Source organism: Excalfactoria chinensis, chromosome 4, assembly GCF_039878825.1.
Source record: "Excalfactoria chinensis isolate bCotChi1 chromosome 4, bCotChi1.hap2, whole genome shotgun sequence".
NCBI lineage: Eukaryota > Metazoa > Chordata > Aves > Galliformes > Phasianidae > Excalfactoria > Excalfactoria chinensis.
The window spans coordinates 55,031,315-55,047,672 of record NC_092828.1 but is presented as its reverse complement, the minus strand read 5'-3'; the positions used below and the strand labels follow the sequence as shown (position 1 = coordinate 55,047,672).

General features: G+C 41.8%; 1 long non-coding RNA gene across 1 annotated transcript in view; it reads left to right on the top strand.

Moving 5' to 3' along the window:
* The window catches only part of LOC140252140 (uncharacterized), a 29,552-nt gene extending 14,388 nt beyond the window's left edge, over positions 1-15,164 (top strand). Inside the window, exons 2-3 of the long non-coding RNA XR_011903548.1 lie at positions 14,202-14,341; positions 14,420-15,164. This is a non-coding gene — a long non-coding RNA (uncharacterized lncRNA). The remainder of the gene's footprint in view (positions 1-14,201; positions 14,342-14,419) is intronic.
* Positions 15,165-16,358: the final 1,194 nt, after the last annotated feature.

Genomic DNA, 16,358 nt, shown 5'->3' with positions numbered 1-16,358 from the left:
CGCACAGACCATACATTTTCCACCTTAGTAATTTCTTATTGATGAGCTCTGAGCTTTACTGCAGAACTTTCTTCAGTTAACTCCCAAGCACAGAATCACTATTTTATTTTTTGTGGTCCATGTAGAACTTATTTTGCATTTCAATTGTTCTTGCCACCAAAAACATCCATTTTTTTTGTAGTGGTTATTGCAATCTTCCTCGGTGTTGTAAATGACAGTCCATGTCACAGACTGTCATTATCCTACTTGTTTATGCCAGGCTTATTAATGAAAATGCTAAACTAGGTTTAGTCTTGAAAACTCACAGTAGTTCTGTACCCTGCCATCTGACATTCTTCCCTGCAATACTTCTTTTTGCTGTATTTCCTTTACCAAGCTGCCTACCCACCGTATATTGCTTTCTGAGTTAACAACTGGTTTCTACTGGAAATGCTTTACCTGAAGTCCAGCTACATGAGAATGACTGAGAGTCTTTTGTCTTTGTCTGAAACACTGATTATCTTACTATGACAGCCCAGAGAACTCTTTGACTGGTATCCTATTCTGCCTTTATAACCATGTCACTCATTAACTTTTTACTCCAAATTTATTCAAAATTTCCTGATATTCCTGAGGTTGGACCAATAGGTCTGCACTCATTCATGTGAATCTTCTGTTCTTAATACAAACATTACTTGTACTGTTTTGCAGTCAAATGGTATTGCTTTGAACTGGAGAGTATATTGTAAAAAAGAAAAAATGCTTTCTACCAGATAATAAGTCTGTTGTTTCTGTGAGCCGTCACTATGATGGAGCTGTATAGTTCAGATTGGCTTTATTTTCTGGAGGGAAGTTCTAACTGCAGAGAGATCAGAGCTTAGATGTGTTTCACATGGGTGAGATATCCCCAATTTAGCTTCTAAAATGTATGCATTAGTTTACTTTTCAATGGCTGTTCATGAAAACATATTATCTTGGAATAAGAATGGAAACAAAATGAGTAATACACTGGCTTCCATTAGAAGAAAAAATCAACTATTCTCATTATATTTGAGAAGGGGAAATGACTTCAGATTCTCACTTCTCACCAGCTGAGTTGGTGATAGAAATTGAGAAGCACTGAAATAATTTTCTTAAATGTTTGTTTTCATTTTGATAGGGCTGTCGTTTTGTTGCTTTCTAGCAGTTTTTGAGCAGTCATCAAGTATCCTGAATGTGACGTGATGCAGTACTGTGTGTTGTAGTCTTTTATTAAGATTGGGGGTCTGATGACAAACTCTGCCAGCTATTTATTATTTGCAAATTGTGGTCAGCAAAATGTAGCCCTTATAGGAACCTAATTTAATATCTTTGTGAAATACATATTTATTTATTTGTTTATTTGACTAATAAACTTCTCAGAAAAGCAGAATGTTATCGTATTCACTGAAATTTGGACTTGAAGAACCCAAGTGATGGGGGGGAGCTCTGTTTCATGTTTGTTTGTATCGCAGCACTTGTAAGCTGTTGTCCCCTAGTATTAGGTTGGAGACTGCTGTTATTGCACTGATCCAAAGAGGAGAATGTGTTTTGTTGAGTCATTATTTGACTGTCTGTGCAGGTGTTTGGTAATGTACCGAATCTACTTATGACATCAAGAAAGTTGTTGCCAGATTGTCCCACTTTGTTGGCTGAACTTTCATTGAAAAAAGGGTGTTCTTCAGTTTCACTCCATCTTCCATTTTATTTTTCAGTTTGCTGTATGTGGATTTTGTGCCTGTTAAAAGGACAGTCTGACTCATTGCAGTTGAACAGTGCTCATGAATACAATAAGCAAAATTCATCCCATTTTGGTTCTTGCGCGCTGCATAAACATTCTTGAGCTAGAGAATTTCTACCTCTAAAAAACATGGATTGCTGTGCATGGTGACTATGGAATGATACAAATTTCTAGAAGAAACGTGGAGGTTTTGAATAGAAACACAGTGCGGGTGGAGGGGGGGGGTGGAAAAAGAAAGATCTATAATAACTTTTCGGCTTCCGCTTTGCACTGATGGTAGATAACAAATAGTAACAGAATTCTCCTTGGCTTTGTTGCTACCACAAAATGGAGAGTTTCATGCACGTACTTAATATATTTTTAAATTAAAGAGGCAGTTTGATAAATGGCCAGCCTCATATTGCAGTCACACATGATATGGACAGTGATACTATCATTTCTCTATCAATACTGCAGGGTTTCCATTCGCATCAGATGCTAATGTAAATGTCTTTACATTTTCCGTTTGCTTAGTTATAAAATGATTTGGTTAATGGATTCTTTATTGCACTATGCCTGGTGGCTGTGCAACTAATTTAATCTGGTACCGTATCTACCACTTGCTAAGGTAAGAAGATTGTATAGTGTAGAAAGGTGTAATTTAATAAATTATTTTGAGACCTTGAAAAGCTGTTTTGCCTCCCAGGGGTTTCCAACTCAGCTTAAATATTCACATAGCTTTGCAGTTAAAAGTGTTGACAGGAACATATAGCTTCTCATCTATAGGAGTATTACATTTGAGGAGTAAAAATGTAAAATTAAAAATATAAATAAAAACTATCTAAAACTTATTTTTATTCTGAAAGATTTCCAGTTCCTCTAAGGCAGCATCCAGATACTGATGCTTTTATTCCCCCTCAGAGGAGTCCAGCTAGTATGTTTCTTGGCTTGGACCCATACTTCATTTATGGGTATGCATAAGTTATCTAATTACAAGCAAAATAGAGATGAACTGCCTATAGGCCATGGGATGTGCAAGGAAGGGTTATCACTAAGCATCCCACAAACGTCCTGAACTACAGTACTCTAACAAGAACCTAACTGACTAGATAGGCTTCATCTTGTGATGTTAGACTTCCCTTGCTTCTCTTCGTGCTGAAGAGCAATTGAAGAAGTTTCATTTCCTTTAGGTACTATATTGTTACAAAAAGAAGTCTGGAGTGTAACTGAACAGTGTTGCATATAGGCATGAACTTATCCGTCCAGGTTCGTTCTTCATTTCAAGCAATTTCTAGTAATAGTTACCAGTGCAAAGAAGCAGAGAAGGATTTTCTGTGCAAATTATGTGCTATTAGGTAATAGATTTCATTCAAAAACAATTTATAAGTCTTTTGTCTGAGATAATTTCTGCGTATTATTTTTATTATCATCTTTTCATAAAACTTGTCCAAATGGCCTCTCTGTCTTGCGTAGCCTTCTAATGGCAATATGGTGAGCTGACACTTCTCCCAAATCCCAGGTTCTTTGGCTGTACACCAGCCAGCTGGCATCTGAAACTACCATGTTTCTGACTTGTGACACCTATCAGAGCAGCTGTGCTTGCAGCTTCTCTGTGCTTCAGTTCCTACACTCCTTTGCTATAGTGTAGTCTAGCAGTATTGACATACATGAAAGGAAATCCTGAAATTCCTGTTCTGTAGGAAAGATGGATAATGTAAATTTTCATTCCTTTAGGGAATAAATGTTTACTAGCTATGGTGCAAAGGTTGGCACTGTTTCTGAAGTAGCAACATGAGAATTCCTGCCCAGCTATGCTCGGAAGTCCTTTAGATGACTTTTGGAAGTCCCACACTGAGTCTTTGGCTGCATTCAGAAGGGATCACAGGCGGAGAGCAGCTACTGCCAAGTTTTCTGTGGTAAAAAGGAGAATAATATATTGATGAGTTAAATTTGAACTTTTGCTTCATTTTCCCACTTGTGATCATTATTATTGCCTCCATTGCTAAAATAATTCTCAGAGTTTGGCCTACGGCTACAACTATTCTGTTCCATCTGTTGCAGAGATGCAAATTTAAATGGGCAGACAAATACCAACTCAATCTCTGTATTACTACATCAGGCAAATGTGTGTGTGTATGTGGTTCCTTCCTATAATTATATACATTCAGTGCTTAGGAAGAAGCAGAGTAGCAGGAGATGTAGTGCAGAATAGGCTCTTGAGCCTGCTGATCCTTCATGTGTACCAAATAAACTTTCATTGATTTTACTAATACAGTGCTATAACTGATAGAAAGTGTCTGACTCCCTTTCTGTTCCTTTGGAATAAAGGTAGCATTGGTAGGACCTTGCAACAGAAGAACAGTATGGTGAAAATGATAGGTAGATAAGGCAGTAGCTGTTATTTACCAAGTGAAACAGCAAAAAACAGTGAATGCCTTGTGCTGTTTCCAGCTTAGCAGCTGCAGTACTTCAAGTGTTGTGGCAGTGCAAATGCACTGTTAGCATCAGTTTCAGGGATGTTTTGGATCATGTCTCATGTCAGTGTTCAAAGTAAAACCTGAAGGGACCACTTCCTCCTCATTTCACTTATTTGGGCCCTTTCTTTCTTTGCTGCCCTTACTAATCATTTCTCTAACTCCTCACTCCCTTTTTAAACAAACTGTTGCACCTGCATTGTGTTTTTTTTCCATGCTAAGGACATTGCATTATCTTCCTACAGCACCCTGAGTCTTCTTTACAATGTTATTCTTCTTCTTCAGAAGCAAAACATCATATGCCAATACAATATAATGTAGTTCTGAGGCTATTATTATTATTATTATTATTTTCCCCTATTTTTCTTCCTCTTCCCAGTCTGCATTCCCATCGCTCCACAGGAGCTGCTGACTCTGTTCCCTTCTGTTTTTCTCATCCTAACTCTCAGAATATTGTTGGCTCCATGCTTTACTAAGCCAGGATAGCATCATGAATAGTGCATGCAAAGGTGCAAGTCTGCAGAACAAAGTTATAAAGTATATGCTTCTGTACATAAAATGATGGGGAAATTATCACCAGAGCTAAGAAATTGTATGTTTTCTGAAGAGAGAAAACGACAGTCATTTGTAAAAGACAGATAAACCTAGTGAGTCATATGCAGCATTCTAAAATCTAGGATGTATCATAAGAATAATGTAATATAGAGAACTCAAGATTATTTTTTTTTTCGTCTCCATCTCCAGGGCAATTCAGCTTTACCTGAAATATTGCTTCTAGGTGTTTATTTAACCTTTTCTAAGAGATTTTCTTGATAGAAATTAAGCAGGATCTCTAAGCAGCATATTTAATTCACAGGTAGTTTTCTTTTACCCCTGAGCACAGAGGACATTTTACTTCATCTTGGCAGCGATGCTTCGTGCATATTATTTGCACATTAGCTTCTTCCTCAGATTCTCTCTCCCTGAAATGGAGCACCTCTCATTCTTTGTGTTAGCTCAAAGGGCCTGCTGACTGGACATTTCTCATTCTTGTCTCCTGTAAACTCTAAGTGGTGTGTACTCCATAGGTTTTATGAAATGTAGAGTCCTGAACTCAACAAACTACTTATAGGAGACTTTGATAGAACTTAGCACTATAACGTATTGGTTTTTATTTTTCTTCTTTTAGCTGTGTAATGGTGTTGATTGATGTTTGATTCCTGAGCCATTTTAGTCCCCCAGGTCCTTTTCTGTCTCCCAGCCAGTGATTTTGCATCCAGTATTTGTGAAGTTGATTGTTCTGACCTTCAGCCAGCTGACAAGATCTGAAGTATTATGCTTAGCGTTTGTCTTTACCAAGGCACATCCTATTTATTTCACTGCACTTCTCCATTATTTTTTTTTAGAATTCTTTGGAATTCTAATCCTGTTCTCCAGCACTTTTTGACCTTTCCAACCTGATGTGGTCTGCAAACACAGCAAGAGCTTTGCATCATCCAAGGCGTTGATGAAATGGTTGCATTCTATGAGTCTTGGTAAGACAAGAAGCTAGGGATAGCTGCCTTTGAAACAGTTTTTCAGCTGGTGGTGGCTTTGCGTTACTCATATTCCCCTTGATTTGCTACAAAAATATTGGCTGAGGTGGGTTAGGGCGTCATCAGTAGGTTTTCTAATAATGTTTGTATTGATGTTGTTTGTGGTGACTGTTACAAATCACCTTGCTGTCCAGTCCATACCTGTAGATTAAATCTTTGTTATTCCTAACCTCACCAATTACAGATGGGTGCACTGAAATCTTATTCTCCCTGTTCTTTCTTCTCTGCATAGCTGCCTTTCTGTCTTCAAGTAACACTTTGTCTTCTATAAATTCTTGATGGCTTCTCTCTCACAAGGTTGTTGCCTTTGCTTATAGCTGACTGACCCTTTTTACTTATGTTTGCTTGTAATTACCTGATTGTAGGTGTCAGATAGCATAGAAAGATTTTTCAACCTTTCAGTTAATGTGTTATTTTTAATTATCATTACTGCCCTCCTGCCACCTAACAGAGCTGTTCTTTGATAGTTTTTAAGATGAACTACATTGTCCTTCTCAGCTATTTGTGATGTACCTTTTCTATTTTATTCCAGAGAACTGAAGCCAGGTTCTGACCTAGCCTCAGTGCCTCAGTATCTTTGGCTGTCAGGAGACGTGATCTCCACTCAGAATAAGCCAAGAGCGTTTAAACTGTCTTAAAGTAAATCATTCTAACTGTGCCCCAGGCCACATTTTGGAGGTGAAGCCATCTTTGCTTTTTGCCCTTTAAGGCAAGCTCAGCAGATATCTAGCTCATCTGGGAAATGAGCTCACCAAGTTTACATGAAATATTCTTTGACTTAACTTTCCTTTCCTTCGAATGCAGTTCTTCTTTAATGTGCCTTTAGAAAGTCATCTGTTTTCCTTCCCTTTCCTTCCCTTTACCACACATTAAGAACTAAAAACCTTGCCCCACTGAAATCAGTAGAAACTTCAGTTAGGTCAAGAGTATTTGAAGTACGGTTATGTTGAGTGAGGCTTAAGTAATGCCCTTCATTTTTCTAGGCTCGGTTTTTCTCTCTAACCACTCTTCCACTGAAGCTATATAGAGAATAGGGAGATCAGGGCATATAATCTTGAATTATGTACAGACAAAACCAATGTTATATGAATTTTTATGTTTCTTCTACATAAAACATGGCCACGTTCTCTGGAATCTGTTTCATTGTGTGTTAAATAAATCTGGATAAAGAATGGATTTGTGTCTCAGTGAACAATGGCAGGAAATCATAGTTGAGGTGATGATGCTGAGGTTGGCATTACCTTTTCATGCCTCTGCTTTTCCAGCTGCAAAATGAGGATAACAATAGTAGTATTTCTTTAACGCTCTTGGAGGAGTTTGGCTGAGAACTTCTGGCTATATTCTGTAGGGGGTGCTTTCTTACTTTCCAGAAACCTTTTCAGACTTTTCTTGGGGGGGGGGAGGTTGGGGGAAATAAATAAAAGACATACAACTTTTTGTACAGCTACGTGGAGACTTTAGTCACTAGACCTCTTCCAAAAAGGAGTGATGAGAGGTGATCTGGTTCTTTTTCAGCCCCTGGTATTGCTGCAGAAACTAGAGAAGGTTGTGATTTTTGCCTCCCAGCAGAAAAATCCACCAGTGTTGAGCTACCAGGGAGTGAGGGTAACATGGATGTCATGTGCTTAGAAAGTGCACTTTGTGTGGGGCTGTCCTAATAAAGTGCATATCTTGGAGTCCCAGAAGAGAGCTAAGTGCTATTTAGAATGTAGTTAAATTAATTAAGGGATTAAAGGAGGTTGGTACTTAGAATAGCAGAGAGCTGTTACTAATGACATAGGACAGAGGTTCAAAAAGGAACAGATCTCACTATACCGTTACATAAGAAACAAAGGAAAAGGAAACCAAGTTTGCTTGGAGTGCAGTAGTTCTGCATTTATTTGTAGGGGAGGAAATAAGGAATCTGGGAAAGCTTGTTAGGTTTTTTCAGTGTGTTGATTACCAGGGGGAAGATTTGCTAATTATCAAGAGGGTTTTGTTGCTGAACAACTGAGAATTGTAAATGAGGGTTCAGAAAAGTAGCTGTTACATAATCTATAACAGTGAAACATCCTGAGGTTTTTGTGCGACTCCCTTGGCATGGAGTCAAGTAGGGATAAAGAACTTATGTTTCTTAAAATGACTTTTTCAACGTGCTGAACAGCTCTAGAGTCTCGTGGGTACAGTTTTGCAGACTGACATTCAAGTTGCATTGCAAGCTGCTGTCCCAGTGGAAATGGAAGTAAGCAGACAACTTCCATTAGAGGCCACTGTTGAGATTATTGCAGCGTGTCATAAGTACTGTTTGCATTCCAGAGAGTAATTGCATGTTGCTTGAACATGTCCCACTTTGCTGCATGGGGGAAATAGTCAGTATCGGCTTGTTGGGGGAAGGAAGCAGAAATGCAAACTACAAGTGGGAGAAGCTTTAGACCAGTGCTGCTATCTCTTAGTATATCATCAGTGAGAGACTTCCTTGCTGGCGTCTAATCTTTAAAAGCACGTGCACTTCTATTCTCACTGATTTGCAGCTCTACATGTTTTCCATCTTTTCAAATCAAAATTGTTATTCGGGTATTTTTTCTGATGCACTTTAAAAATAAGATTTTTTCAAACTTCAGCTTCTTGCTTTGGGAAACCATTTCATTGCCTATCAGATTTTACTGTGAAGCGTCTTTGTCCCCACAGTCTGTTTTTTCTTTATTTCTTTCTGCTGTTTAGATTTTTCTCTCTATTTAAACCCACAAAATTCCTGTCTTCACACCCTTCAAATATTTGTAGATCTTATGTAAAGCTTTTCTATCTTCTCTGTGTTTTAGGTCTCTTGGGGTCTTTGGGTGCCTGCCCTGTGAATCCTTGTTTGGTTTTCCCACATTAAGGTGATGGGCACCGAATGAACAGACTTACAGTGGTTCTTTCCTTGCACGTCTCGGTTTATCTTCCACTTCCACCTTCACCTATTCAGCCTAACCTCTCATTTGGAAACATACTGCCAAAGCAGTTGGCAAATTTTTCACCAGCACTGTTCACGGGTACTTTCTGAAAGCTTTTTGTCTTGTTCTAGTACCAAAATGTAGGTTAGCTAATTTAAACCCTTAAAATAGATTAGCATGGATAAACAATTGAAATATTTATTAGGCAGTGGAAGGCTTTTAGGTTAATGGCTGTGCACTGAGAGGCAGTTGTGAGGGTGGGAAGACAGGAAGAGTACCTGGGTAATTTCTGCACCCGTGGACAAGCTGCCATAGCCCCGGGCTGTTGGCATTTGGTATCTTCCAGCTGCTCCGCCTTGCGCTGGAGTACCGACCTCCATGAAGCAGCTGCAGGGCTGATGTGAAGCTGTGGTTGTGTCTCCCTGCCTTTGCCAAGTGTTCTGAGGCAGGAGCAAGTGATCGGCTGCACTGCCTCCTTCAGCACTGCTGCTTGGGAGGTCGAGGGCATGCGCCTTGCACAGCCCTTCCTAATGGTTCTGCTAGCCTCAGCTGCAGTTCGCAGTTCCTCTGCTCTTTCTGTGTAAGGGTGAATGACCCTGCAGATTCACTTCTTCAGCCGCACCTACATCTCTCATAGTGTTGCCAAGGCTCCAGTGGAGTGCTGCAAAAGCTGCTTTGCCATTCATGCTTCCTTTTTGATGGAGTTGTTACTGTGTTCCCAGGTCGCATCTTACCATGTGCACACGTGGCTGTGTAATTCACAGATTGCACATTGCTAGCCCAGGACACTAGATTTTCTCTTCAGATATTGTGATATCTTTTGCACTGCTTTGTTAGCATATGTGTTTCCAGCCTGGGAAGTGGTGATATTCTCCCACTTGCTGATGCTGCAGATTGTTGATATGGCACTGTCCTCAGCAGAAGGCAGCACTGAAGTTCATAGAAGAAGTTCAGCTTTTACGCAGTAATAAGTAAAAGAAAATATGTATATATTTACTGGCATATTATTCTAAGTTTGGTCTTCGCTGGGAGATAAAATGAAGAGAAATGCAAAAGCAAAATTAAGTCATTAATGTACTCTTTGCTTCTAGCTTTCACTTCATTTGATTGTAAATTGTTTGCAGTAAAACTGAGAATTAGTAGCTTGAATAAAGCCCTATAAATTCCTTCAGTATCAGATTTAATTGAGGAGGAATTGGGTCTCTAACCTTCATGGAGTATAACTGTAGCTGGATGCATTCCTAAGGGCTAATTATCCATTCCTCCATATCATTTGCTTGAACTCTCAATTGCTCACTGCTCAGTGCACATTGGGTGGATGCCGGAAAATATCTGAGAACATGTGAGATGGAAATGTGGGCAGGAAGACGCTCTCGCTACCAAACACTGATCTCAAAAGATCTGCCTCCCGCAGCAGGCCTCCAAACTGGAGTGGCTCTCAAAGGCATGCACAGCACTCCGAGGGTACTGCAGAAATGTAATCCTCCTCTGGCAGAAAGAGAGACAAGGGTTGCACTGAGTAGGCTCTTTGCATTTCCTGGGAAGGACAGGCTGAAATAACTATTTCTCCTGAAAGGGAGAAATACCACGTGAGCTTCACGGTCTGTTGTCTCTGCGCCTCTTATCTGGGTGCACGAGAGGAATCTTAAAATGTAGGCAATGTGCATTTGGGCTCGGTGCAAAGTATTGGCACTGTCATTTCATTGCTTTTATGACTGAGATGTGGTTCCTTCCTTTTTATTGCAGCTAAAAGAATGGTAGGTCCTGTGAGGCACTATCTTTTGTCTCACCTAAATTGCTTTTACCTAAACTACCAATCTGTCAGAAAGAACAATTTTTAGGGGTAATATTCTGAATTTTTAGAGAAGAGCTGTGGGGAAAGAGGTCCTTTTATCTTCAGGGAGGCTGTGGGGGGTGGCAGGAGGTGGTTGCAGCCCATCCTTGAGTTCACCATTATGGGAGGAGGGCACTTTCTTCCTGCAGAAAGCTGGAGCTCCAGCTTTGCATAGAGGGCTGGTTCAGGTGTTAGAGAGCAGAAGTTGTTTGGAGCCTCAAAGGTGAGGGGAACTCTTGTCTTTCTGTCAGAGCAGTTTTATTTGTCATGTGCTGCCAGGTAACATGAGCCTCCCGGTGTGTGGGCTCTCTAAGAGCACGATGTGCTGGTATTAGACCCATGGGTTTTTCTTGTCTGATGCACTCCTTCTGTCTGTTGGAAAGCTCCCGTTGCCTTCACTGCTGCTGTAGCTGCTGGTGTGTGCATTGTGCTGGCTGTGCGGGGTGAGGCTGTCAGTGGGGGCAGCTCCTTCCCTCAGGAGATCATGCTGCTCACATGCTGTGCTTCTTGGGCTTTGAACCTCTGCCTAATTCTGACTTATTTTCCCCGATGCAATGATTCTTCTACCCTGAAAGGATAAGCAGCCACACCAATGTATTACCAGCTTTGTTCTAGCCAAGGAGAAACATGGCAGTGTCTGTTCGTTCTGCCTGTTTGTAGAACAGCGGAAACAAAAGCAAAACACTTGAATAAAATGAGCAAGAAGAAAAACGAAGCATATGGTAAATCCTTCTTACCTTTCTACATACGGTCTGTGAGTGCAGTATACATTGAGCTCGTACTGGGTAGGGATGGGCACGCATTCACAAGGAGAGGAGGACACCTGCAATTGGTAACAATGTTATTAGGCTGAAATGAAAGAGGGAGATGAAAGCTGGGTGGATTTGGGTTTGAGTTTTGTTGGTTTGTTGCTGTTGTGGTGTGATTGGTTGGCTGGTTTCACTGCCTCCTGTCCTGCAGAGTCCAGCGTGTCTTATCTGAGCCTTTGTTGCTTCGGACAGTTTGTGTCCTCCTTACCAGTTGTTGGTCTCTTTGGATTAAGTTATGCTGACCTAACATTATGCAGAAGCCAAACCTCAGGGAGGTGCTGCTCGTCCCTGGCTTTTTTCAGCAGGATACACGGCATGTCACAGCTAAATTTCACCAGCAGGGTACCCAGTGCATGGCCACAGCCTGCACTGGCTCTGGAGCTTGTATTGCCTACACTGTCATTGTGTATTAAGAATTAGTGAGTAACGTGTACTAGATTGCTTTAGACGTGCTTTGCATATGATTGCTAACGTGCCCTGACAGACCGCGCTGCCCCAGCTGTGCTGCCGTGCTAACACCGGAAGCAAAATCCGCCACTGCTGTCCAGTTCGGTACATGGCTTCGTCTGCAGCCTCCAGGCCTTATTTCTACACAGCTTCATGAAACAAAGAGGCACCTGTTGGGACGGTAGCTTCTGTGCTTACATGGAGAATAATTACCAAAAGTATTCTCCAAATTCTGCAGACCTACAGAAAAGCATGCGTGTTCCCTACTGAGGAATGCTTTCAAAGATGCCTTTACACATTAGATTTCCAAAGGAGCAAGATAATACATGTTTTTGTTTTAGTGAGAGCTAATGCATTTTGCTTAACAAGGATTGAATTGGGCAATCCTTGTTGCTCAGTTGTTTGTGAAATTAGTGGTGAACCGGGCCGTGCTCAGAGGGCCTGATCCCACTGCTGCCACACCACGCGGGTTGTCTGTGGGCTGTAGAGGGAGGAACATTAGGGTTTTAATGCTGAAGCAGATAAATGGTCTTTTATTTATTTCCAGAGAGCTCTGCGTTTGCTTCCCATCAGTCTTATCTATCTCCTGTGCACCTTACATCTATAGAGTGGTGTGAAAAAGACTCCAGTGTGCCAGCTCAAATGTTGGGTGGAAGCAGGAGGGAGAAGCTGGATGTGACAGCTTTAATGAAGGAGAAGGGCTAGGAGTGGGGGAAGATGAGGAGGAGAGAAAAAAAAAATGTGAAAAAAAGGGACGTGAATGGTAAGGCATGAAAAGAAAAGCACAGGGACAGGACAAAGGAGGAAGTAAAACACTGGGAAACTGAAGTGCAAGTGCCAAAGAAAAGAGAAAATGAAGGAGGAAAGGAGAGGAAAACAGTTTGTTGCAAGATTTTGTTGGTTGTTGTTTTGTTTTTAAGTATGTAAAGCAGAAGGTGTTTCAAGATGTGAACATGTTTGTTTAGAAATGAATGCAAACTTGAAACCTTTATAACATACTTTTTAAATACAAGTTGTAATGCTGGCTTTCTGAACTAAAATTGGACACCTGTGGGCTTAGTGGGGCTGTATCCCATTTATGCACACTAACAGACGGCTACATTAGAGGCCGCCTCACGTCTGGGGGCATTCCTCCATCTTACTGCTCCTCTGCCCCAGGCTCTTCCTATTCTGCCCTCTGGACAAAAGTGAAGCACAGGGAGGTCTGCTACCTGCTGGTAACAGGTGAACCCGGGCAGATCAGTTATCTGCTCTTGAAACGTAATAGCAAATCGTGTGGGATGGAAGAATGGGCACCAGGAACATTGTGCTGCTGTGTTGGTCTGGATGAAATGGGATATCGCAAGTGTGACAGTAGTCAGCAGGATAGTGGAGAGGGCATCCAGGGCATGCCCAAGGCATGTGCTAAATGTGCATTGGTAACACCAGCAGAAAAACATTGGGCAACTTTTCCACTGGGGACAGCAGTATAACATTTGTACAGATCTTGATTGTTCGGGAAAATGTGTATGGTGCTTAATAGAAACATTGACTCCTGTAAGCTGGGAATTGACAGGAGGGATGCCAAAGCAGACAGGTAGCATTAAACAGTCTGAGGGAAAAACTTTGGAGTCCTTCTAGCATGCAGCTCTTCTTTGTTTTTTCACTATAACGTGAGCATTCAAAATCAGCAATTAAATGTGTCAGGAAACCTAAAAGCAAATGGGAGTTTGAAATCAGAGGGAAATGTACTACTCAGATCTTCAGAATATCATGGTAAAGGGAACATACTTTACGTTGCGTATGTGTCTGCAAAGCTGTGGTATTATTAGAAATTCATTTCAAACTGAGAAGCTCAAAATAAAACTCCCATTTAGGAACGCTTCTACTGCTCAGCTTACCACACTGAAATTTACAGCCAACTAATCTGAATGCCTCAATTCCTTAGAAATCTTTCAGCCTCTTGAAGGTGTAAGCATCTTCCCACACTGCCAGATTTGAATATTTAATCTAGAGGCTGAAGTGAGTCAAAACGCAGCTCCTTTGGCAATGGAAACCGCCTTTGAAGTTTTTGGATCTTCTACATTCCTTGTTTCCTGTTTTAAATTAAAAGAACAAAGCGCTCTCGGATAACGCACCGCAAGCACCGTGCGAAACCTGCGCCTCAGCTGGCTGGCGCGGCAAGGCAGGCATTCCCCTGCCCATCAAACAACCCGCCCCGGGCATGAGAAGTTTGTGCAAGTCAGAGCTAATGCGGTGGGTTGTGTTCTTGACTACAGGCCAGCCAGAATGAGCGCTTCATAAAGGGTGCTCACTCCTGTGCTTTGTTGATGAGGATGCTGAAATAGCCCCGTGCCAGCTGTTGTACAACTTGCATTGATGACTTTTTTTTTTTTTTTTTTTCCCCAGAAAAAGCCCCTAATTCATTGCTCCTGCCTTTCTCTGATTTTCATAGGTCGTTTCTGATCCAGCTTGCACAGACCTTCCATGTTTGTTCCCTGTCTGCAGACCATGAGCTCCCTCAGGCTCAAAGCAGCAAGACTCATGATCCCGTTCACACGTGTCTGTTTTGCAGTCATGGAGGCACCCAGCCAGGTGAGGTTTGTGGCACTGAGAGCTTTGTGTTTGAAGAATTAAGGAATAGAAATCAACTTGAAGCTTGTCTGATTGCAGCAGGCCAAGAAGATTATTTTCAGTCTAGTCTCAAGGTGGAAATCTATCCAGCAGTGCTGATGACAAACGTCTCACTCTAGGCTAACGATGCGTTCTCATCTTCATGGACTTCCTTGAAGCATTTAGTGTTAGACGGAGATCATGCTGTTCCTGCTCAAAACATTGCAGAAAGTACAGAGCTGACTTCTGCAGCACAGAGAGATGCAGAGGACAAATTACTCAATTTCTGTTACCGAGATCATTGCTGCTGTGCAGGGCTGGGACAAACCAGCTTGTGAACAGAGATCGGGTGGATGAAGTTGGATCTGAGCAAAGTGGAGGTGAGGACAAAGGAGGAGAGGTGGAGGATGTCTTTGGCCAAGTCTGCTCACCCTCTGTTGCCCTGTACAGCATGTCATTTAAAGACACCACTGGGTTGTTCTGTGCTGCCAGGCTCTTGTGTGGAAAGCTCTGTGATTAATGAGTTCTGCCACCTCTAGTTGGTGGGAGATTCTGTCCTGGCCAGATGATGCTTAGTCATGATTTTGGAGGACTCTCCTGCCCTGCCTAGGCTCGAGCAGAGCAGTGTGTATGTGGGCATAAAGCCATTGGATTGTAGGCAGCTGCAGTCGCAGAGTGCTGCAGCACTTCACCTTAGCAGTGCACGCTGTGGTAGCACAATGCACCATTTCTTTTTTCTGAAGTACTCTGGGGCCACTGGGCCATTTGGCAAAGCTGATCACGGGAGCCTGAAATGGCTGCTGGATTTCTGGGGACAGCTGGTTTTGTCAGCCTGTTGCAGAAGGGGCCTGAAACAGCTTTTCTGTTAGAACAGTTATTCATAAGTTGGAAACGTATCACTGGAAAATGTTTGAATATATGCAGATTTTAGAAGAAAAGTTGAACAACCTTAATATATATCATATATTTATGGTGTACGGTCAAACTTCATCTGAGACTGAACACAGTCACACAGCATGTGTGCCTTTACAGAGTATCAAGGTGAGGGATAAAAGCTTTAGATAAAATACCAGATGGGAAGATAACATTCCCACTTGTATTAAGGATTCAGCGGTCAGTGTAGTTGGATATTGCCCTTCAAGTAATGCCCGGTTGTTTGGTCAGAGTGACTCAAGTCATTTTTCTCGTGACTGTTACCAGTCTGGATTTTCAGCCTATCCATCTCTTTGCAGAATGTCATGATTTCCTTTTCTGAGTGATTCAGGTGCTGACTTCCCGGTAGAACATTTTGGCCAGACAGTGAGAGATGATATTTTAAACTGGATTCCATGAGCAGATCAGAACAAACTCCCCAGAAAGCATGCTGAAAGACAGATGAAGGCATTTGCCCTTTTATCTTTGGCAAAACCTCCATAGTGCTGGCTGGTGGATTCTGTTTTTCTGTTCCTGATGTTTGGATGAGAGCTGGCTGCTTATCAGGAGCCAGGAGTGCTGCAGGAGAGGGTTGTTGGAGGCCTGCTTGGTTAAGGTCTGCATTATGCCCTTGTCAGCCATTAGGGGTGTGAGCAGAAGCCAGGCCGCAGCACCACTCTTGTGGTCCCGAAGACCTGATGTCTACAGGGGTGTAATTTTGAGGGGTTTAATCAGGAGCTGCTGCTGATACCCCAAAGGAGTCCCGCACTGCACTCTGCAGGGGGGCTCACAGAGCTCTGCTACAGACTGGTGTAGAGGCAGGTGTTAAATGTCAGGTTTTAACTCCTGACCAAGTAAATGCACACACAAGACCACAGGAACAGCATCATAGAGGTGGTAGTGCAAGTTCTGACTTAATCATTGCTAGCTAAAATCAAGGCCTAAAACAGAATAATAGCTATTAAAAGAAAACCCATCTTGTAGTGTTGTTGACTTGGCTTCAGACACAGTAGAAAATGAGGAAGCTTTCTGGGGCTAAAGCAGAAAGAAATAAAGGAATTGGTGTTAAAACAAGAGGCTATGGCTC